Source organism: Falco peregrinus, chromosome 5, assembly GCF_023634155.1.
Source record: "Falco peregrinus isolate bFalPer1 chromosome 5, bFalPer1.pri, whole genome shotgun sequence".
NCBI classification, from domain to species: Eukaryota; Metazoa; Chordata; class Aves; order Falconiformes; family Falconidae; genus Falco; species Falco peregrinus.
Window position 1 is genome coordinate 34,891,817 of NC_073725.1, and position 23,034 is coordinate 34,914,850.

The 23,034-nt window shown below is 37.8% G+C and overlaps 1 protein-coding gene across 1 annotated transcript in view; it reads left to right on the forward strand.

Annotated features, from left to right (window-relative positions):
* The window catches only part of THSD7A (thrombospondin type 1 domain containing 7A), a 287,968-nt gene that overhangs the window by 138,159 nt on the left and 126,775 nt on the right, over positions 1-23,034 (forward strand). The window lies entirely within an intron of this gene.

Below are 23,034 nucleotides of genomic sequence, written 5' to 3' on the forward strand. Positions count from 1 at the left end.
GAATACACGTTAGTGTATCACATTTGCTCGATAGCATGTGACAGGAACTTTGTGCTGACACTCAGTCAAAGTAAATCTGAGTCATTTTGCACTTGTACTGTAGTTTCACACACTATATTTCACACACTATATTACAACAGGAACTGACTAATGTGATAACCTCACATGAAGGTGCAGTGCCAGCCTTGAAATAAAAGGTGGAGTACGCTGCGCTCCCAAAGGGTGTAGCCAATTAGCACATTCTCTAATGGGGTCTTGTCATGGGATGAGAGGTGTATTTTCGTTGAACTGAAAAATCTTCAGACTCCTTAAAGGTTTGCTTCTTGAGAGCTGTTTTATGTTTCCTGAGTGGGGAGCAATTAGGCATTATGCTTGTCATGTTATGGAGTCTTAATATACTGATTCTAGGTAGAGCTGTGTGTGCTTTACTTTAATATTTATGGATTAGAATGGTATAGAATAGAAAAATACTCCAGTATTTAGATCTGAGGGAGTTTTGCCTTTCTCCTATATAATTTTTCTTCTTTTACCCTCTCCCTTTATTTAATACAGCATATAAATCCACTTTGTGTTTTGTGTATGTAATACTGAAATTAAACAAATTTTATGGCATGTCTGTGTTCCCCCAGCCCACCCGTCATGCAATTTTTTGGTTGTTTTTTTTTTTTTTTTTTTGGTGCATACACACACATGTAAATGTATTTTTTTTTTAAAAAAAAGCCCTGGAAATGTCACCAGAAGACCTTTAGTCTAGTTCTACATAATAATGAAGGAAACTCCCCTTCTGGAAGCATTTACCTTGCTTACGATTTACTGAAATTTCCAGAGCTAAAGGAGAAAAAAAGCTACAATAGCACTGGCTTATACGCTCTTTACCCTTTGTACAAAGAACACCTTTTAGGAAGTTTGCCTGTTTTAGGCTTTCTTTGGACTCTCTATAAGCAACCCCTTTCTTTCTAAAGCAACACCTTCTTGATAAGACATGTCCTTTCATGCTTTCCCACCTCAGAGTTCTGGAAGAATCAATTTTTTACAGTTCCCCGTGTTAAGTGTGGTAGCTTTAGGTACACACTGGGCAACGTGGATTTTGCTGGATCTTATGAAAGTGTACATGATAATTTGAGGATAGAAGGAAGAATATTATCAGAATGGATTTTTATACGTGCATATTAATAATGAGCAGTCATATCAAATAAAAACAAAGGTGGATCTAATGCAATATCCTTTCTGTGACCCTGTCTGTTTTTGGATGCCTGAGGAAGAGTATGAAATGAGGACAATCATGTAGTGACACCACCTCTAAATATTATCCTTGCCTCCAGCAAAAAGTGTTTTTCTAAGCCAGTGGTAATCTCTTTCTGTGTAATAACTATTGTTAATTTTTTCCTCCATAACCATGTCCTGCTGCTTTTTGAGCATAATTGCCTACAACAGAAAGTTGCCAAACTGTTTTTACATGTTATATGAGGAAGGTCCTGTTTTGTTTTGGTTTTAATTGCAATTTAGTTCTACTTTTGTTTGAAGCCCATCCTTCATTTATTAGAAAAGGTGGTAAATAGTCACTGTTTATTAACAAGTTAATGAAAGACAAGGCTAGTCTAGATCTTAGTGTCGTGGATTCCCATCATCTTATTTGTATGTATATATGTAAATGCTAAGTATGACCCTCAGCATAGCTATCCAGCACCTCAGATCTATTCAGTTTTCCACAAGAAAAGGATGCAATTATGAGACACGTGAAATATATGTTTTTAAAGTCCCTTGCTTTAGGCAGTATTAGCTGTTTTGGATTAGCAGGTGTTTAGAGAAAGATAAAGTTGTTGAAGTCAAGAGCTTAGCAGATTTCACTTTTTATTTATTCTTAATTTTAAAACCACAGATCTATTAGCAGAAATAGGTATTTATATAGCTGAGACCAGCCACAGTTAGACTGTGGTCATACCGGATAGAACAGAATTGCTCAGTTGCAAGGGACCTGCAATGTTCATCTAGTCCAACTGCCTGACCGCTTTGGGACTGACTAGAAGTCAACGCATATGTGGTGGTAGCCCAGCTAGTAATCCAGATTTTCACTAGGAGTAGACCTTAGGAACATCATAGCACCTTGGCAGTGACAATCTAAGCATGTAGATCACCTCTTCTCCCCGTCGCTTCTATTGTTTTTCCACAGCTTTAGTGTATTTATTTAGCTTGCAGTTTTCAGGACAATGATACAATTTTACAGTTTTGGAGCAAATTGATTTACTAGCTGTGCTCCTACTGTGCTGTTTCAGTGGTATTGTAGAATTTCCATAGGTCACATTCCTGACATTGACATGATCATTGGAGCAGGTCTAAAATAATAAGGGTAGAGGAGCATGCAGTCCTCCTAGTGTTTCTTATGGAGGACATCAGAAGAACATGCAGGGAAGCCTCTACTAGGAGTTGCTGCTTAGCCATGAGTTGTAACCATCCAGCCCCTTGCTACTGCCCCTGGGGGCTCAGCTTGTCTGGATCACAAGCTTGGACTCAATCTGGGATATTTTGTATGAGTGTTTCAAAAGCTGATACCACCAGGAATGTGATACGGTGAGTCTGGGTGATGAGCTTTCCATGTGCTAACTTCCCTAGTGGGCGAGGGTTGGAGATCTGCCACCTTTGAGCCAAAATTTTAATGTGTGATGTCAAAGTGGACCCTGAAGGATCTGAAGAGTGAAGGAGAAGACTGGGAAGCATACATGCAGTCTGCCTGCTTTGCTTTGCACTTGAGGCTGAAGGGAGTTTTTTCATTCAGTCCAAGAACTGTAATTAAATGTTTCTGCTGAAAAGGGATGTTAGAAGGTGAAGGAAAAAAATTTGTAATGGTTCCATGTGCATGAGAACAGCCTACATCTTCTCTGAGATGGTGTTTTGAAACGTGTTTTCTGGGTAGTGGTAGGAGGGAGGGCGTGCATCTTTTAAATGCAGCTCAGTGCCCTTGGTAGCCTATTGTAACTCAAGGGCCCAAAGCTTGTACAGATATGAGACTTCCAGTCACTGGAGAGTAGCTCACACTGACTTGCATTTGCTGCCTCTAGCATAAAGTACACCTCTAAAGAGAAGTCCATTGATTGGCATCACCTCTCTCTGCAAAACCTTCTCTTGCTATGCATTTTATGAATGTTAGCCCATCATAATAGGCCTCAGTAGGAAAATTAATGTGGACACAGAAGCAGCTGGTCTTTTGATAGGGTTAGGTGGTATAGGAATGTACATAGAGTAAGCAAAGACTTGTAGGATCAACACTTTTCATCTTGGACAGTCTCAAGAGATGCTGTTTTGGCCAGTGTGAATGTAGTTGGGCTGTTTAAGAGGTGCACTTATTGGCTTGGGATTGACCTACCCATTTTGACCACATCTTCCATAAACTGCTGAAAAATAAAATCCGTTTCTTTGGTTGGTGCCTAGCACTCTGGAAGTATGTAATTTCAGGTCAAGAAAACATTCCCTGTGTGAGTTTTAATCATCCATCATCTTGGACCTTTCAGAATATATAGACAAAAGCAAACTAGATTGTAAAATTGTTATTGGTGCTAAAAATCGTACCGAGGCAGGGGTGAGAGGCCTTAGCCTGATTCTTTTATGCATGCGTCTAGCAGAGAGGAATGGGAGTGAAAGGACTTGCTGGCAGCAATGTATGCGTGCTCCCATGAGGGTTTGATGGTTGCAACCAATGGCTTGCAGCAGTGGTCTTGTGCTTCTGAAACATAGTAATGGAATTCTCTTTGAGTAAATGAACTTTTTAACCAATTAGAAATATTGTTACAAAAAATGAAACATTTTTTAAATGTTTATTCTTAATATGTATGTATATATCATGGAATCTTTTATTGCATTATCTCCGCTTTGAAAGTAGTTCTGACACATGCAGTGTCGAACAAAAGAATTATGTATTTCTCATGAACCAAAAATGCACTGAGCAGTAATGTGAGGGCCTTTGGTTTTGTCACTGATTCTTTGAATTTTGTGTGTTAAAGCAAATTTTCAGGGACCCAGTTCTGCATTGTTGAAATGGAAGTAATGAATTTTTACTTCACAGTATTGTTGCAGAATAGAGATTTGTTAGTGTAAAAGTGTGCTTTTTTCCATTGTTTCTAATTGCTGTTTGTGGGAGAATGGAGAGGATAATCTTGTGTTCTGCAGGACCAGTAAGTCATCTCTGGGCAAGTGTTTTGCTCCCCACCAATGCTGGTCCCAAGCTGCAACCTCAGAATTTTCAAACACTGAACTCCCAACGACTGTCACTCCTGTTTTCTTAATAATAATAATAATAGTTCCCTGTAATGTTTGCCATGTTTCCAGTTAATAACCTAAGACATCCATATGTACTAATAACCTCATCAAAGATTAGAGTAATACCAAAAATTGTTAGGCATCACTAGATAGAAGTAGGCTGCATGTATTGAAAGGTAAGTACCACAAAGTAGCGGAAATAACCTTCTTCCACTATTACTGTTACATGTATGATAGAAATCATCCTTTTAACTTCTAAAAAGGGGGAGATATATATATATATATATATTTGTCATTTATATTGAACTATTAACATAAGGTCCCAGTCACGACTGAGTTGCTCTTCGTAGATTTATTTTAAATCATGCAGTACATTTATTGGGAAAGCTTTTTGCCATAAGCATATACCTGAATAATGGAAAAAAAAAATCCTTATTTTTTATTTTGGAATTTCTAGGGTTTAATAAGGTGATAACCAATCACTCTTTTTATGCTACCAAGTTTTCTTGGAAACTAAAATCAGGACGTCATTCTGGTGGTTGTTGTAGAACAATTAAAATATGACCATTCTGTTAGAGAAACTGCTTTTGCTATTTTACTGTTTTCAAACCTTTATGTTTGGAAGGTTTCAGAGAAACAAAGAAGCTGAAGAATAAATAGGAGACACTATTTTATTACAAACCATCTCTGATAATTTGTATTATCTAAAGAAAATGTCAGGTTCTTTTAATAAAATCTCTTGCATTTCCATTCAAACTTTTTATTATTTCTGTTCTGTAAGTTGTGTAATGTGGTTGACATATTTAGTTGCTGATAGTGAAAAGCCCCTTGGCTGTAAAGAGTGTTTGAAGTGAAACATGCAATTAATATTGAATTTGCTCAGATAAGTGTTCCATTTCTTACAGAGAAATTATGAAAGCTTCTGATATCATTCCTAGTAATAGAGGAAGGTCTGTTAGCATCTGGATTAGTGACTGAAACCAAGGTCTTAAAGGCCACCAAGGGAGTAGTAGAATCACTGTCTGAGCTTCCATTGTTGGATTTTAGCTATTAGTGTTTGAATTATTGGAAAAGGAAAGCACTAAAATAGCTGGCTTTTTTCAAATCTCTCACTGTAATGTGTGCATTTTGACTGCTTATTTAAGAATTGAAACATACTTTCAATAAAACTATTATTTAAATTTAATTCAAATTTATTAATCAGTATATATTGTTACGTCATAAAATAGTGCTCTCTGCAGCTTCAAATTAATAGTGATTTGTAGACAGCACATGTTGTATTTTACCTTCCCTTAGAAGGCAAGAAAATAAATATTCCCAACAGTATCTTTTAATCAGTTTTTGTGTCATATTTTATTCTGTTAACATATATCATAACGGATTGATTGGGTAATAGTAATAGAGTGCTCCAAATGAAATCATGCTGGCAAAATGCTCCCTGGCCCATTAATATTTTCACTTTTACTTTAACATCTAACTTAAATTTAATTCTGGATTTTCAACCAGTGTTCAATTTTAATGTATGGTTGGGTGCTGTGGTCTGAACGGTAATGGGGTCTGGCAACATGTTATAAAACGAAGCTTTATTGAGGCAGTAGGAACGATAAGCAGCATCATGCCCATATGGCAGTTTACCTAATCGCCGACAGCAAACACAGGGTCATAAGCGATGCCGTGGCCCTGGCGAGCTGCCAGGGGTGCTTGGTGTCCAGGTCATCTGGCAGCAACAGCTAATTGTGCAAATGCCTACTGCATGCGGGTAAAAGTTGGGCCACCCATTGGCTTCAGCAATGGCAATGTGATGGGAGAAAATGCTCCCTTACATCAATAACGTGGGCAGCATGCTGCCTGTGCTGCCAGCACCAGGCAGGGGACAGGGTATCGGCAGTCTGTCTACACTGCTGATACTGGTCCGAGGGTAGGGTGTCTGGAGGCAGGGCATCAGGTGCAAGGAGGCAGTTACTTGTGTGAATGTCTTTAGGTGCTCTACAACAAAACGTTGCACTAATGTGTAGATTGCACAATTACTGCCTATGTTGAAAATGATTTAAGGTTCTTGCTCAACTGAGGCAAGATAATTTAAGGTTTCAAGACAGCTGAAGACTCCCACCTGCATTAGCAGATGCAGAAGCAGCTAAAATAGGGACTTTCTGTATATGAAATCCACTATTTTGAGCTCTTGTACTTTTCTGGTTGACTATTTCAAACCTTTCTTCCTGCCTCCTCATGGTCACTGTACCTCAGCTCCACTCACACTTCTTATTGACTCTTCTAGAGATTTCCCTTTTTCTCTCTGTTTGACATAAATGTTCCCAGTAAAGAAAACAATTGATCAAAAATTTAATGCAACTAACATGCTTGCAGTCATCACGTTGTTTACTCTGCATGTGCATTATAGGTATCTCCCCTGAGCTTGATCTAGCTTGTGAACTCCACGTGGTAGCACCTGGGCATTCTAGTTCTCTGAAGCTGCACAATATCTAACACAGTAAGGTCAGATGTGGTTGGTCCTTAGACCAATAAAATGAACATGAGTAATAGAGCACATCTTCCAGAAAAGCATCTAGTTTCAATCTCAGAACTTCTAGGGGGTGTTGGTGTTCGAACAGTTGAAAGAAAAGGAAGAAAGAAGTCTCATTTCTTGGTTGTGTTTGCCTATTGTATAATACCCAGCTCTGATATGATTTACGTAGTCCCATGCTATTCAAGGGAAATTCTGATCAAATGGCATGAAGTCAGGTTTCTTTCTGCTATAACCTCCTACCCTGGAGTGGCTTAATAAAGCCTTAAAAAATCAGACTGGAAGTAAAAATGCAGAGGTTACTAATTAAGCAGAGTGTAGTGATTTGCATATAATAAGGAGATGGTTGGGGAGTGTATTTTATTCCCTTTGCTACCAGCTGACTTTTGTTTTCCAGCCGTGCCATACTGGGTTGAGCTTTCCTTTGCCTGCATTAACCTGCTGTTGAACAAACAAGGGTGCCCTTCTTAAAGTGTGCCCATTCTTTAGATGACTGTGACTATTTTTCACTCCAAGTAAAAGAAGCATCCCAAATAGTATTATAATAAGAAAAAAATGGAAAAAAATTGGCAATGGTATTGAGGATTCAGTAATGAGGTCAAAGTACATAAGACAAATTTAGGCTCCTGCATTTGATTTATAATTAGTTTGTTATACATCCATATGAGGCAAATTCCCGTTATCCAACCATGAACTTGATATTTTAAGAGGGAGCAAGAGCTTCTCCAATTCTCCAATAAAATTGGAATTGAGTCAAATTTTACATTATGATGGAGACTTGGGATAAATGCATGTGTGTCCCTGCTTGGACAAAATTTGTTCTGTAGTGCCACTGAAGAGGGTAAGAGAGATTTTATGGCTGCTAATGTAGTCTGGATGGATAATTACCTCTTGCACGTTCTCCAGAAAAATAAACAGTGACCGTAAGATCGCTGTAAATGTACTTTGAGACATTGAAATTCCCATAACAGGTTTTTTTCTTTCTTTCTTTCTTACTGAGCCCAGAGAACATTTTCATGTTGGTGAGTTTTAAAAATGATTAGGAAAGACTTTTCAGTCACTCTTACTCCTTTGTAAAGAGTCTCCTTGAAGCAAAGTGACCTTTTTTTTTTCAGAGCCTTTTGAAGATTTTTCAGCATAATTCAGGCTGATAAGGATCTCTGCATCACCTGTTTGGCAAGAGGGTGAATGTTTCTTTGTCCAACACTAACCTTCCTTTTCTACTCATTATCTCTGGTGAGGGCTGTTTTAATTGAAGTCATCCCTTCTGAAAGATATCTGCAACCCAGTTCATTATTGATTTTGAAAGATCTGACCTGTTAAAATTTCCTCGCCAATGATTTAACCTTCTTACCTGAAGGTGAATTAGAATAGAGAATGACATTTCTACTTTCCTAAGTGATGTAGCCAAAGGAGCTGTGCTAAACTGGTATAATGCTAGGACAGTCTTTTAAAAGGGTAAGATTTGTTTTTTACTTTGAAGAGTCTTCTAGGTCTGTGCAACAATAGATATTCACTCGGGTGCAGTTGCTTTCTGGAACGGCTTTTAATTGAATATTATTGTATCACAAAACAACATTCTCAGATTTCTCTCCTTGAAGTTACACTCAGGAATTCAGGTCTAATCAATCATTAGCAAAACTGAAGAATGTGAAATTAAGGAAACTATTTAGCTACCTAGACATTTGATTGACCTGACGTCTCAGCATCGTTTCAGCAGTTCTCATGAACTGGGCTCTGTAGACACTTTTTCAAATACATTTTTCCTGATTCCAGCTGCAGTGGTTTCTTGATACGTACTCAGTCACTGTCCTAAAATTTCTACTAGTGTGACTGACTATAAATGCTCGTGCCCCTGTTCAGGTATATAGATGTCTCCCAATACTTTTCTCCTTTAAATCGCCCTTGCACATGGACTGTTCCTTCACTGTGTAGAAAATGAGCTTCATGTTTGTCTAAGATTCTGAAGTAGTGGATGGAAGAGTTTTAAGAATGAATATATGTATATAAGTATACATTGTTTAATGAAGCCTAAACAAGGAGATGTAACACTTGTAATCCATAAAGAGTGCTTTATAAAGTATTCTCAATGTATACTTTTGAATCTTTTCTGCCATTTTGTATCTGTGACATTTATTTCTTTACTCAATAAGTTAATAATCATAAAAAATATTTTGGAATTCACTTCTGGTGTAGTTAATGTTTAATGGAGCATGACTGCATACATATTTAAAGTTTATGGGAATTATCTATTAGTTAATTTTTAAAATTCTATAGATAATTTTCATAATAAATTGTTCTTCCGTTCAGTTTTCTGTTGCAGAATCTCTAGCATGGAATTAAATAGCTGTTTCTAGAAAGGTACAGAGTTTATACTAAGTTCTATAATTCATGAACCAGAAACCTTAACAAATAGCATTTTCTTACTGTCTACTTCCTGAATATATCTACTTATGAATAGATAATGTATTTTAGTCTTTATATACTGATTTAAACTTTGGCATAGTGAAGTTTGGGAAACTGATATTCTGGAAAATATGTAACCAAATACTTCCTTTGTGACTTTTGTGTTTGATATTGATAAGTATGTATTTCACAGAATCACAGAATGACTGAGGTTGGAAGGGACTACTGGAGGTCACCTTGTCCAACTCCCCTGATCAAGCAGGGCCACCTAAAGCTGGCTGCCATGGACTGTGTCCAGATGGCTTTTGAATATCTGCAAAGGTGGAGACTCCACGTTGTGTCTGGGCAACCTGTTCCAGTGCGCAGTCACTCTCACAGTAAAAAAGTGTTTCCTGATTGTCGTGGTTTAACCCTGGCTGGCAGCTCAGCCCCACGCAGCTGCCTGCTCACTCCTCCCTGGTGGGATGGGGGGGAGAATCAGAAGAGTAAGAGTGAGAAACTTGTGGGTTGAGATTAAAGGCAGTTTAATAACTGAAGCAGAAGGCATGCGCATAAGCAAAGCAAAACAAGGAATTCATTCACCACTTCCCATGGGCAGGCAGGGGAGTTCAGCCATCTCCAGGAAAACTGGGCTCCGTCACGTGAAACGATTACTTTGGAAGACAAATGCCATCACTCCAAATGTCCCCCCCTTCCTTCTTCCCCCAGCTTTACATGCTGAAAATGATGCCATACGGTACGGGATATCCCTTTGCTCAGTTGGGGTCACCTGTCCCGGCCGTGTCCCCTCCCAGCCGCTGTGCCCCCCCAGCCCACCCACCGGTGGGTGGGGTGAGGAGCAGAGAAGCCCCTGGCTCTGTGTGAGAGCTGCTCAGCGGGGACTGGAACATCCCTGTGTTACCAACTCTGTTTCCAGCACAAATCCAAAACATAGCCCCAAATCAGCTGCTGTGAAGAAAATTAACCCTGCCCCAGCCAAATCCGGCACACTCATGTTCAGAGGGAACCTCTTGTGTTTCAGTGTGTGCCCATTGTCTGGTCTGGGCACCACTAAAGAGAGGCCGGCTCCGTCCTCTTTGCACCCTCCCTTCAGGTGTTTGTACACACAGGTAAGATTCCTCCTGAGCCTTCTCTTCCCTTCTCCATTTAGATTAGATATGATATTCTGCTGTACTGCTTTGTGTTCATATTTTGTGGAAAATGAAATATTGCCATTTTATCTCAGCAGCTGATAAAATTATCCCTAAGTTTCTGCTGGCAATAAGAATTTGGTGACAGTAAAGACCAGATTTAAACTATTGTTTGTAAAGTATGATGGGTGCCTTTAAATATCCTGTATTAATGTGAATTTTACTTTAGCATTTGCATGCCTTTCACAGAGTTGTACTCTGGTAAAAAGAAGTACTGTCTGGTTTATCTTTACTGGGCGGGCTTTTAGATTTGTGGCTGGCTTTCTGAAAGAGCAGAAACCAAAGGCTTATATCCTTCCTCCTTTTACTTATTTAATAGCAGTTACAAGTGACATCTGGCTCTGTCTTACCATGTTTTACTTTATGCTGAGCTCTCTAGAAGAATTTCTCTTTCCTGTAGAGTTCTGGTGGTTGGTTTGGGGTTTTTTTTGTTGGGTTATTTTTTATGATCAACACAAGAAATCAGTCAGACTTACATGTAGTTGGGGTTTCTTTCATAAAATTTTTAATTACTTTTTTCCTAAAATTTCAACTAAAAGAATGGGCTCAGTAAATATTTGATGAATACCACACAATGCATATTCTGTTATATATTTTCCTTTCTAAAGGCTTTAACAATATCTGGCAAAATCAAAGGCCTACAGTTTTCTTGAAGGCTGAATGAGGACCTGTGTAGAGGAGAATAGAAAGAAAATAGTTTTTGAGGACAGTAAAATAGTAGTGACATAAAATCATTCTGGAGGCATATTCAATGACATTCCTTCCTTCTGATACTTGGCACTTTAGCACAGTTTCCCAAGAAGTGACAAATTAATAGAAAAGACAAAAATTCCTTACTTGTGTTTGCCTTTCTGGAGAGGAACATGCAGTTTACCCCAATACCACATTCCTTCCTCAAGCTTGTAGCTTTGCACGTTTGAAGTCCTCTAATGCCTTCTCCATCTCTCACCTTATCTTAACTGGGTGGTTTGCCCACATAACAACCGAGTAGATCCTTTCAAATCTACAGAAGGTCTAAAGGGATGCTAAAAAAATATATTAAAAGTTTTACTTGCTATTTAGGCATTCTTCTATCAAGATAAAAGAGTAAAGTAGGTGTCATATCCTAGTGTCATCTAGTGAGATTCTGCTGTTATTTCTTAGGAAATTACCTCTATGAAGTAACTTTAGAAATCAAAGGTAGTACTAGCAATGGAAAGGTAAGCTGGGTTTGTGCTAGAACAGATGACTAAGGCAGAGGTCAGTTGCTGAGTTCGTGTCTCTGTTTCTTTGGTGGATGAGAGGAATTTTAAGAAATCTGGAGTTTTTCAATATGAGAGTATTCTTGTGATGCCTTCCTTAAAATACTTGTGTACTTTTAAATTTTGGCAATAGTGATTCATTGCATTTTTTATAGGACATCTTGGGTTCTTGTGATAGATCAGTGTGAAAATACTACATCAAGGTCATTTATTTTTAAGCAGAAATTTCTGCTGTGGTTAATGGAGAGTTCTGTTTAAAAGCCAAAGTTATGATATGGTCTGATATACTGAAATGACTGCCTACATTAATATTTCATAGAAGTTATGACTTATTTCTAAAACAAACATTAAAAAAAGCTATTTACACAGAAGGGTTTGTTAGATATATTTCCAACATCACAAAAATAGACAAACCCACTTATTTTAATATGATTGTGCAACACATTTGCCAGATGGAAGTAAGTAATAGCCACTTTTTTGAATTTATTTTTTATCTCAGTTGTCTGGAGTTAAAATGATATATTAAAGAGTGTTCACATGAGGACATTACTTATTTTGAATACATTGAAGTGACAAGTTTTATATGGTCCTGACAAGACTTCTTCTAAACTAATATAGATCTATGCTTGTCTGGTACATGGTGGCACCCGTACATCCACATGGCTTAGTTGGCTTTTCTTCCCGTAGTTCTAAGCACTATGTCTACATAATGAAAGCACAACAATTTTAGGGGAAAGTTGCCATTTAAAAACTGAAAATGGGTTTCATAGGAATTCGGCAAGCTGTAGATAATAATGAATAATAAATGAACAGAGGATATGCTTGGGAGAATGTATCTCAGCAAGACATAAATTCTCTAGTGCACTTCAAAAGATTTATGACTGGATTGTTATTTCAGTCCCACACGTAGACAATTTCAGTAATGAAATATTTAGAGGCAAATACAAATAAATATATAAAATTGACCCTTTATGTAATGTTCTGTACTTAAAAGATGCAATTTCCTTAAATTTCCTTTGCTTCAATGAATTAGAAGAAAACCAACAGGATGACAGGTCCAGAACATTATCCAAGTGATATTCATTAAGTTCAGGTCTCCTATTTTATTTTGTTCCGTTAGTGGCGAAGAAAACAACTATAAAGAATCCCAAGATATGATAGACCTTCTTATTTAATCCTTGAATATCTGTATTATCTCTGTTGTGGACAAGGAGGCAGAGGGAAGACACAGATGAGAAATATGCATGCTGTGCTCTATGAATAAGATTTCTGTTAAGAGTAAGAAAAAGCAGCAGCTTATTATCTGGGCTTCTTGCTTTTTTATTAAAACACACCTTTCAACGCAACTGGGAATTAGGGCAAAACTCAAGGGAAAGATACTGAGTAAACTGTGCGCTTCCAGAAAGAAAATGACAGAACATGTATTCCTGCTGCTATTAACTTCTTGCACACCATTTTTCATCAATATGTCTAAATGTGTTTTAAAAATTCATATTGTTGTCCCTGCCTTACACAGAAGAAGCTGAAGTGCAAGGAGATGGAATTGGTGCATATGGATCATCCTGCAAGCTAGCAGTAGGTCTGAGAGTTCAACCTAAATCTCTTTCTGACTTCATGCAACTAAATTGTAGTGTTTTCCTATAACCAACTTCCCGCTACCTTGTCTGACATATATATCTCGCAGGAAGTCTGACCCTTTAAAAAGTCACTGCGCAAAGACACCACATTTAATTTCTGATGTCTGATTCTAGTAGTCTAGTCAAAAAGCTGTAGCCAGTCTCTGAAAAGCTATAGCAGTAAATTTCTTCATATCTCAGTGAAGGAAGTTTTTTTACTTGTTTGCCCTTGGCTAGTGTAAGCAGAGACTGGGATTACAAGCTGCTGGGCTGGCACAAGCATGATGGTGTGCACTGATGGATGTAGCCTGTGGTTGCGGCAGCCACACAACTAGCACTTCTGGCCATCAGCACCACAGCAGGAGGCTATGATGAACAAGGGAAAGAAATAAAAGGGCAGAAAATGAGGCAGAGCCGGAAAACCAGAAGCATTCACTTGGTCTTGATGCTAATTGAAACAGAAATATTTTGTCTTTTTTAATAGAGCAGCCTGTATGTACTGATGAAAATCACGTTTAATAAACTGATTTGCAAAATTCTTCATGATAGAAGTGAAAGTGATATGATTTAAAGTCCCTATAACGTGTTCAATATGGCTGATTACCATGAGATTGCATAAGACTGGACAGAAATAAACTCTCCTAATCTGCAGCAACACTTGCTGATGCCCCGGTGTTGTGACAAGAGCTAGTGGTGTTTTTTTCAATTGATCTAGTTGGGGCTCACTGATGAGAAGTAAAGGGCAAGCCTTGGTTAGTTAAGTTAGTGCAACAATCTGCATTTCCACGTATAGTCACTGAGAATAGTACAAACAATGAGATTTTCAGGTTAAGTGAGATGTTCTCTTAGCAATGTTTCAGTTAAAATCTGCTTTGAGATTTGCGAGTGAATTGCATGTAAAATGCTAACAGGGAGAAAACAGTGAATCTTGGTTCAAAACCAAGGGGAAAACCTCATCTTAATCTATACAAATCAAATCCTCCTCTTTAATAGGCAGGCATCATGAATTGGTTTTCTCAATAACCTATCCCTTAAAATCAGATTCTGATGCAGGCAGAGCTGTAAAAATCTACAGGGACACAGATAAGAATAATTTGTGGTGAAGTTATTGTTGCTTATGTAATTATAGAGCTTTCATTGTAAAATGCTAATATTTTCTCGGGATTACATTCTGCATAATAGTTGGAAGTAACTATTGATTTCACAGATTTGCTCATAATTGGCTCTGCTGTTCACAGGAGTGGTTTTTGGTTGTTTTTCCTTCCCCACTGCATAAGGTAAAATAGGTTCATGCCATGTGTTTTCTATCATTACATTTCTGGTAGCCTTGCACAGAAAGAACAGCAAATATAGGAGTTTCTAATATTCTTCCTACAACTGATATTTAGGTCATTGAAGAACACATGAATGTTCTTTATATGATGTCCATGTATAAGTATTAATGGAATCAGAAGGTTGTACCTTGGTGTGTGACGTGGAAATGGTGGGAAAATACCAGGGAAGGCATTGTATATGCTCACCACATTACTAGACCTTCTTCAAGCCTCTGTTTTTTGTTGCTGTAGGAGATGGGTATGGGCATACATAGGTCTCTGGTCTGTCGCAGTATAGCTGTTTCATGCAGGAAATGAAGAGCAGCTTTCACCTGTAGTAATCAGAAAAAACAAAATGGACATATGCAGGAGAGATACAAGCAAAGGTTAATGAAGCCTTTCATCCAACTTACAAAGCCTGCGAGAGTGTTTGCTGTGTATGGGAATCATTTTGTCAAAAGAGCGTTATCTGGCTTTTCAGCCAGCAGTGTGACTAGAGAGAGAACAGGAGTGTGAGGAATACGTTGGTATGGTTTAACAGCACCTCTAATGAAACTAAGAAATGTTCACGAACCAGCTTTATATGTAAACTGACTGTGGGCTAGAAGAAACAGTATTCAATATCTTATAATATCAGAAGTATTTATTACAACATGACTAGAGGCTCAAAGCAGTGTAATTGCTTTGTAGAACATAGAAGCTCTGTTTCTCTTTAAAGCATGCTGCTTCAATTAAGTATTCCTTTCGTGTATTCATTCAATATTCATTTTGGCTGCTACTGCTATGCTATGTAAAGGAAAAAGGAATAGTTAGAGGAACTCATGGTAAAACAAACAAAAAAAAAAAGGTTTGAAGGAAGACTGTTTTAAAACTGAATAATGTGAGAATTAACTTAAGTGTATAATAAGCCTAAAGGAAAGGATTTGATTACAGGTTATGACAACAGCACAAAGCCAGATAGTTCTGCACTGTGAGCTGTCAGCCTTTCATGTTTGTGTCTGCACTAGCATATACTTCAGATAATCATGTTGCACCACTACTGTGAGCTGGAGGCTCTCGATAGCTTCAGTGTAGATAGTGGTTTTCAAGGTGTTAATGCCACTGTACATTCAGATTACTTTGGGAACAAATGTGGTATGAAAAGTGGGAGCCCTGATAGAGTTCATTTAAAAATTTGAATCCACGCAGCTAGAGCAACAAAATAAATATCCAACAGTGACAAATATAAGGAGGTGGTTGAGTTTTTCTCTTTTTTTTACTTTTTTTAAAAAAAAAAACACATTGAATTAAGTTTTCGGACCTGTCCGTCTGTGGGATGAAGAACTAACATTTTATTAAATAAAGGAGAAAATATTTGAGACCTTTTTGTTTCTTTATGTATTTTTTTGTACTACATACTTGCCTTTTACCTTCTCCATGTTTATAACAGATGAAAAAAATTTTCAATATCTGTTACAATTGTCACAATGTTAAGGCAGAAAAAGCACAAAGCAGACAAAACTCTCCTCTACCAAGTGAAATGTGGTGCTAAAACTGCCATGAATTATGGCACAGAAGGCCACTCCAACACTGTGAAAGTATGTTAAATTTAACATTTTTTTCTTATGGAGTCACAACCTTGGTTTAGACACACCAGTTTTCTAATATACAAAAGGAGTACTTGCTGGAGGAAAAGAGGTAAAATTTGGTTCCAGTAATTTGTGAAGTTCTAGTATGAAGATGGTTTGATAGGGAAACAGTGAATAAATGTTACGCTTTTTGCAATGCTGTCAGAATTTAAACTGGTATAGTTACTCAGGTTTATTTCATGTGTTTACAGTCATGATTTTAAGAGAAACTTGAGAACAGATGGATAATGCTAATTACCATTAATAGTACCAGGAACATGTGTGAATGTATTTTCCCAATGGATATTAATAGGGGAAAAAATAAAAAGGGACCACATTTCTAAAGTACCTTAATAATTACGTGCACACGTAGAAAGATACCTAAGTGGCTGATTTTTATATACTTTCAAGTTTGCCTTTATCTTTATCTTATTGTTTGAAAGTGTACACCGAAAAGTTGGGGAAACAATGTGAAATTTGTAGATTAGATTAATCTACATCACTGTTTTTTAATGTTAGTTTTTATATTTCCTTGTTAATTTGAGAAAGATGAACAACTTTTTCTTCAGATTCTGAAATTATTTGAACTGTAGTGTGGTTTACACTCTCCCTTGCAGTATCAGGAAACAAAAAATTTGACCTAGGAGTCAAATCCTTTGTAGGTATATTTGATTGTCCATTTCCATCCTCTGAATCACAGGTGTTATGTTTTATTATGTTGAGAATCTTTTCCTTTTTTCTCTCTCTTCCATATCCTCAATCCATTTTCTTTCATGCAGACACTGCCTTGCATGTTCTTTTCAACCTCTGAAAGAGGAGCAGAGAAAGACAAAAGCATTAAATAGAAACGACAGTGAAGGTGATCCATAGCACTCCTGGAGGGGAGAGTTGCTGCCTGCTCTTTTGCCAGCTAAGTCGTACGGCACCCAGGGAGTCCCGCCATGGGTGGGAAAGGTGCAGAAATAAAGGTTTTGTTATGAGTGATCTTCTACTGTTTTGGCACTCCTGATAGTATAAATTACAGAATCTGTCTCTCCAAATGCGGCCGGCTTGTCATGTTGACAGCATCTCAGATTCTATATTAAAAAAAAAAAAAAAAAAGGCCATCAAGAATTTATCTAGAATGAGGATGTTTTGCTGTATTACTTCTTCCCAGTGTAATAGGGAATGTGTCTGTATCAATGAGACTCGGTTTGCTATTTAGACTTTCAAAATTAGCTACTGCCTATGATAAAAATATTTTGTTGCTGCCACAGTTTTTCCTTTGCCACCATAATTGTGTAAAGCAAATATAGATAATATAGGTATACTGTACCAAGTTATAGACATGCTTATTGTATTTTAATTTAGCAATTAAATTAAATTAGGATCTACAAGTGATTTTGACAGCAGCTCTGAGGCTGTTACATTCTCAGTGGCCAGCTGTTCATCCTGCTTCTTAACCGGCTCCGCTATCAAGAGCTGCAGTTTGCATTCACTGCCATCTCCCGAGTCCTTCAAAGACTTCTTGATCTGTGTCTTTTTGACCTCTCCTGAGATTTACTGCTTAGACTTGAACTGTATCTTGTAATATTGGTGTCCTTCTGACTCTCAGCCCTGTATCACCCAGTTAACCTTCTCAGCCCTCATCACAACCTTCTCAATACAGAGAAGTTTGAGGTCTCCAATATTGGGTAAGGTTAGCTTGTTTCTGAACTTAGAAAAAGTAGATTTCTGCTCATCAGTCTCTCAATAGTCTCTTTAAAGACAATCCTCTCAAAATACTGAGAACTAAGCTGCTCACTGTCTTGTGCAGTCCGAGTCTCTCTCTTTGGCATTAGACTGTTAATGCTACTTACAGGCATCAAACCAATAATACAAAATGGGTCAAAACCAATTCTCACTAGAAGAACGGCAAAATTCAGATTAAATCAGTGGTGCAACCCTCATTTGTTTAAAATAGGAGTAATGTCTTGCTCTGCTTTAAGACATATTTTGAGTTTTATGTTTGGGGACAGCTGGGGAAGGTTTTGTCTATTTTTTCTTATTTGTGTGTGGCGAAAGGCTGGAGGGATTTTCACATAGCCTTATTTGCCCTGAATCAAAATTAAAAATAATTTTTTTCTGCTTCCAATAGTAATAAATTTAGTACCTGAAACAATGTTAATATATAAGATATTAAATACTATGATAGATTACTTTGTTCTTGGTTTACTGCAAAGCTGTCAGTGCTTTAGTGGGGGTTTTGTCTTGATTTTTTGACTCCATTGTGATCACTCCCTGAAATTTCAAAATAAACTTGCAATAATGGTTAATTCACTTACTTTCCTGCTTCCTAAAAAAAGAAATGTTAATCCTCCAGAAGCTTAGAGGGAATCTTAATATTGTATTATATAGTAATCTCTTCAGAAGACAAAGAATTTCAAAAGACATTTTAAACTCACTAAAACTTTGGTGACAACTCCCCACAACAAAAAAGAAGCAAGGTTCCTATTTATTCCTGTAACTGCCACTTGTAATATGCTGATTAAACACAGAAAGGTTAAATCATGATATTTTCATGAGACAGGTACAGCTTACTGCAGGTAGACTATGACTTGTTCATCTAAACATGTTTAAAACAAAATCCGAAGAAAAACAACTTTGCATTTGCAGCATATGCAGTGCAAAATGGTTTGAGCAGACATACATCCCATCGCCTGGGTGTAACTGGATCAGCCCACGGCAGGGAGGGCTGTGTCTGCATGAAGGCTGTTTCAGTGGGGGAAAAAAGAACCTAAAGAATACTCATAAAGAGCTAATTAAAACATCATATGAGGCCTTGATTAGGATCGACAGCTTTCCGATAGGCTTTCTGTTGTTGTTACTAATGCTTAACATCAGCTGAGAATTTGTGAAAGAGCAGCCACCCCCCACGCACCTCCTGCAGCTCTGAACTGATGGTGGTGGACAGGACTCTGCATTGCCTTCTGCTGATCTCTTTCATTGCTGGGCTGCTTATCTGTGCTACAGTAGTTTCTGTGAGATTACTTTTATCCCCACATTTCACATTTACAAATGTTGTGTTAATTGTACAGCCCATAATAATGCTGTAATATAAAACATATGTTGCAGGTGATCTGTATGTGGTTTTCTCAGACTTCTAAGGATCATGCAAAGCCTCTGCCTTCATTGGTTTTCCATGATGTATCTTCAGTGATGTCTTGACCAGCCAGCAAAGAAATATTGTAAGCATGTGCTGGGTGCTTCTTCAACCTGTGGCAATGAGAAGAAAGCCTGGCAGTGAATCAGGACTGCGTTGGGATGCACTTCTTGTTATTTGGATAGTCACAAAGCCCCTTTACTCAGTTCAGAGACATTTATTCTCCTGCTTTTTTGTGATTATTTTCAAATGAGAATCATGTCTGGCCTTGATGCTCACAGTGTATTTGGGGCCACTTAAATTAGAAGTGAAATACTGTAGGCTCTTCGTGTTCTTGGCAGATAGAGATCTGTACCTGTAAAGGGAATTGTAGAGGAGCTTCTGTCTCTTTGTGAGGTCCATGTAAAGAATGTATGGCGACAACATTCCTCAGCTAGTGCTTGAGGTTAACAACAGTGACTTGTGATCCTACAAGCAAATGTGGATAACCTCACTGAATGTTTCAAAGCAGGGACCAACTGAAAACTGATGGAAATGTTGGTTAAGTGAATACCAGTTCTTGATTTCAAAGAAAAACAAAATTAAAATTGGCATTTCCCAGAATAATTTTGGTCAAAGCAAGTTTCTGTTCATATTTCTAGAAATAAATCTTTTTAAAAATAATATTTTGAAAGCTAAATAAAGTAACAAAGTAGAAATTCCTCTTCTCCCCCCCCCCCCCCCCCCCCAAGAAAACAACTGGATTAAAACTGGATTAAGGTAAACTGTTGAGATTGCTGACATGTTTATAGGCTTTTTTAAATTAATTGCAAGTTAGCAACTTATTCTAAAGGAGCACTGAGTATTGGAAGTGTTAGGGTGGTTATTTTTTTTTTCCTTTCTCCCGCCCTGCTCCCTATGTCTTCCAGAATCCCAAAGAGAAAAGTGGAGAATGGTACTGGTTACGCTTTTTTTTTCCTCATTGGCATTACACTTGTTGAAGAAGTAGTTGTGGAGCCATTTACAGAGTTGGGGAAGATGGCACAGAAAAGAGAGAAGGGTGGGGAGCATGGGGGTATGGCATGGAGCAGGTGGCCAGACTGCAGAGGGAGAGGGATTTCTGGAGGCCAGAGAGCACAGGACAGAGTTTGCTGCTGCTCAATCATTGTATGGGAGGGAAGCACAGAGTCACAACGGAGGCTCAGAGGGCGGGGGAAGAATTGTGTATAACTCATTTATTGTTCTCCTTGCTTTTGCTTTCATCTTTCTTTCTTTAACACTTCTCCCCTCCACATGGTTTAAGTTTCTGCGCAAATGAAATTTGTCAAGTGTGGAAGCCCTTTAGTCTTTTGAGGAAGCTCACTAAGGAGAAAGCCTAAACGTTTTGGAGGTTTAGAAAGCCTAAGCTTTTGGAGCCCTGCCCCAAAGCTGTGGCTCACTGTAGGGCCCTGTCAGAGTCATATAAAGAAGCGTGCAGTAGAGTGCAACTTTTAAGTTTTTGGTGTACTTGTAACCTTGTACTCTAAATGGATTATTTTGCATTTAAACTTAAAAAGCAACTTAATGTGGATAAGGGGGAGGGTCAGATACCTCAGTAATAGTTCTGCGTCAACAATAATGTGAACCTAGAGGTCCTGAGTAGTAGTTTGCTCAAAGGTTCATGTAAGTGTGGTTTGTTGGTACTCACTGGCAATGCTTTTATTAAATTGTATGCTGTTTCACAGCAAAAGCAAAATAATGCAGTTTAATGCATGAGCCTGTCTACCTCATTATTATTTTGGATCTAATTCTAAAAGCAACAATTTTGTAATCTAATGAAAGAGCTTGTTTTTGCCTCATTATGACACTCATGTACAGGTTCATTCCCTCCCCCCCCTTTACATTGCCAAAGGCAGTAGTTAGTACATTGAGGCTGAGATTTTTATCATTTGCATTAGTGTCAACATATCAATGATTTGGATTGAAGATACTTAGATGTCAAGTACAATTTTTTAGGTACAATGGGATTTCTTGGAAAATCTGGTAGAATCCCAAATGGTCAAACTCTTCATCTGGAGTATAGTAAAGACCTGCTCATTACAAAGAGGGATTTCTTCATGAAACACACATAGTATACAAAAGATGCAGTGATCTGATAAGACAGAAATTTGTACTTGGCAAGGTGAACGATTTAGCTTTATTTCAATCATGATTATTTTAGTATTTCTGTTTTATTTGGAGATTTTCTGCAGTGTTTACTCTTTCAAAGTTGGCAAGTGTTCAAAGCAGTATTCTGGGAAAATGATATCAGTGTAAATACACTACTCAGGGTAAATACACCTAAATTAAATACAACAATGATTATGTCAATTGTGGAAGGCTGGTTAGAGATAAAGTAGGGTAATCTTGCTGAAATGGAAACTGAAATGTATTTGTAATTAATATACATTTGTTTTTCTGGCTAGTTAACTAAACCTTGGAAACACTAATTCAACCTTAATCTGCAAAAAATACTGAGGAGTTTCCATGGGCTGACTTGGTCTCTGCCAGCTGGCATTGCTATGGATTATTAATGCTTAGGATTTTAGAACTACAAACAAACTGTTCAGTTGCAGTGTCCGCTTAAGAAAAGAGGCAATGAGGATCAGAGGGTAAGTGTATAACCTACCATCAGCCCATTCCCAAACCGTTACTGAAGTTAATGTTGGATGAACAGCTGAAAATTGTGTTGAAGTCAATGAGAATTTTAATGCTTGTGGGAATCAGTAATAAGATGTGGCTTCATATTCCTTCCAGGCATTCAATAAGAAAGTGGTGTACACAATTTGTACCTGCCGTAGTTTGTTCAACTTACTCTTGTGCAGTACCAGAATTATTCTGCTTTGGAAATTACAAAGGTTCAGCCCAGCATGTGCCACAACTTTACTTACACAAATAGTCTTGTTACTGGGATCATTCAGATGAATGAGGATTGTGTGGCTCGGCCCCAGTTTCTGCAGGGAACATGAGCACTCAGTCAGAGAAAAGGTCTGTGTGACCAACGGTCTGCAGATTGATATCTTTTCTTTGGTAAATGGTTACAGGTTGGTTTGTTTGTTTGTTTTTCCTGAACTGCTTGTTCTTTTGCTCTTTCATAGTAAGTCAGTGCATGGTGTGTATGAGGGGAGGTCTTTAAAAACCTGAAAAGCACAGGTTTTTTACCCTCTGATTTGTGGATTTTGTGAGCTGAACCTGCTCAATATTGCAGGTTTTAATAATGGAAAAAGCAGCTATATCAGCTTTCAAGGATATAGTGATGGGGTTTTTTTTTGTTTTGTTGACACTGATTATAAGAATATGTTGAATATTTACCATAGACCTTATATATTTTAGAAAAGCAATGAGTACAAGTTACTTATGTGTACAAGTTGCTCCTGGGGAGATTCCAGTTGGACACAAGAGGAAAATTTTTCACAGTGAGAGACATCAGCCATTGGAATAATCTCCCCAGGGAAGTGGTGGATTCTCCAAAACCGGACACTTTCAATGCAGCTGGACAGGGTGCTGGGCCATGTTGTCTGGACTGTACTTTTGCCAGAAAAGGTTGGACAAGATGATCCTTGAGGTGTCTTCCAACCTGCTATTCTGTGATTCAATAACTTCTGTTCTTTGGAGAGTTATCAGCCGGTATGTCTCTGGTATGTCTTCAAGAACTCACTCTGTATAATAATTTCACAGATTGTGTGGAACAAACACTCCTTAACTGGTTTTAATTTTTATTTTAGTTATAATAAATGAAAGAATAGAAGTGACCTACCTAAAATTACCTTT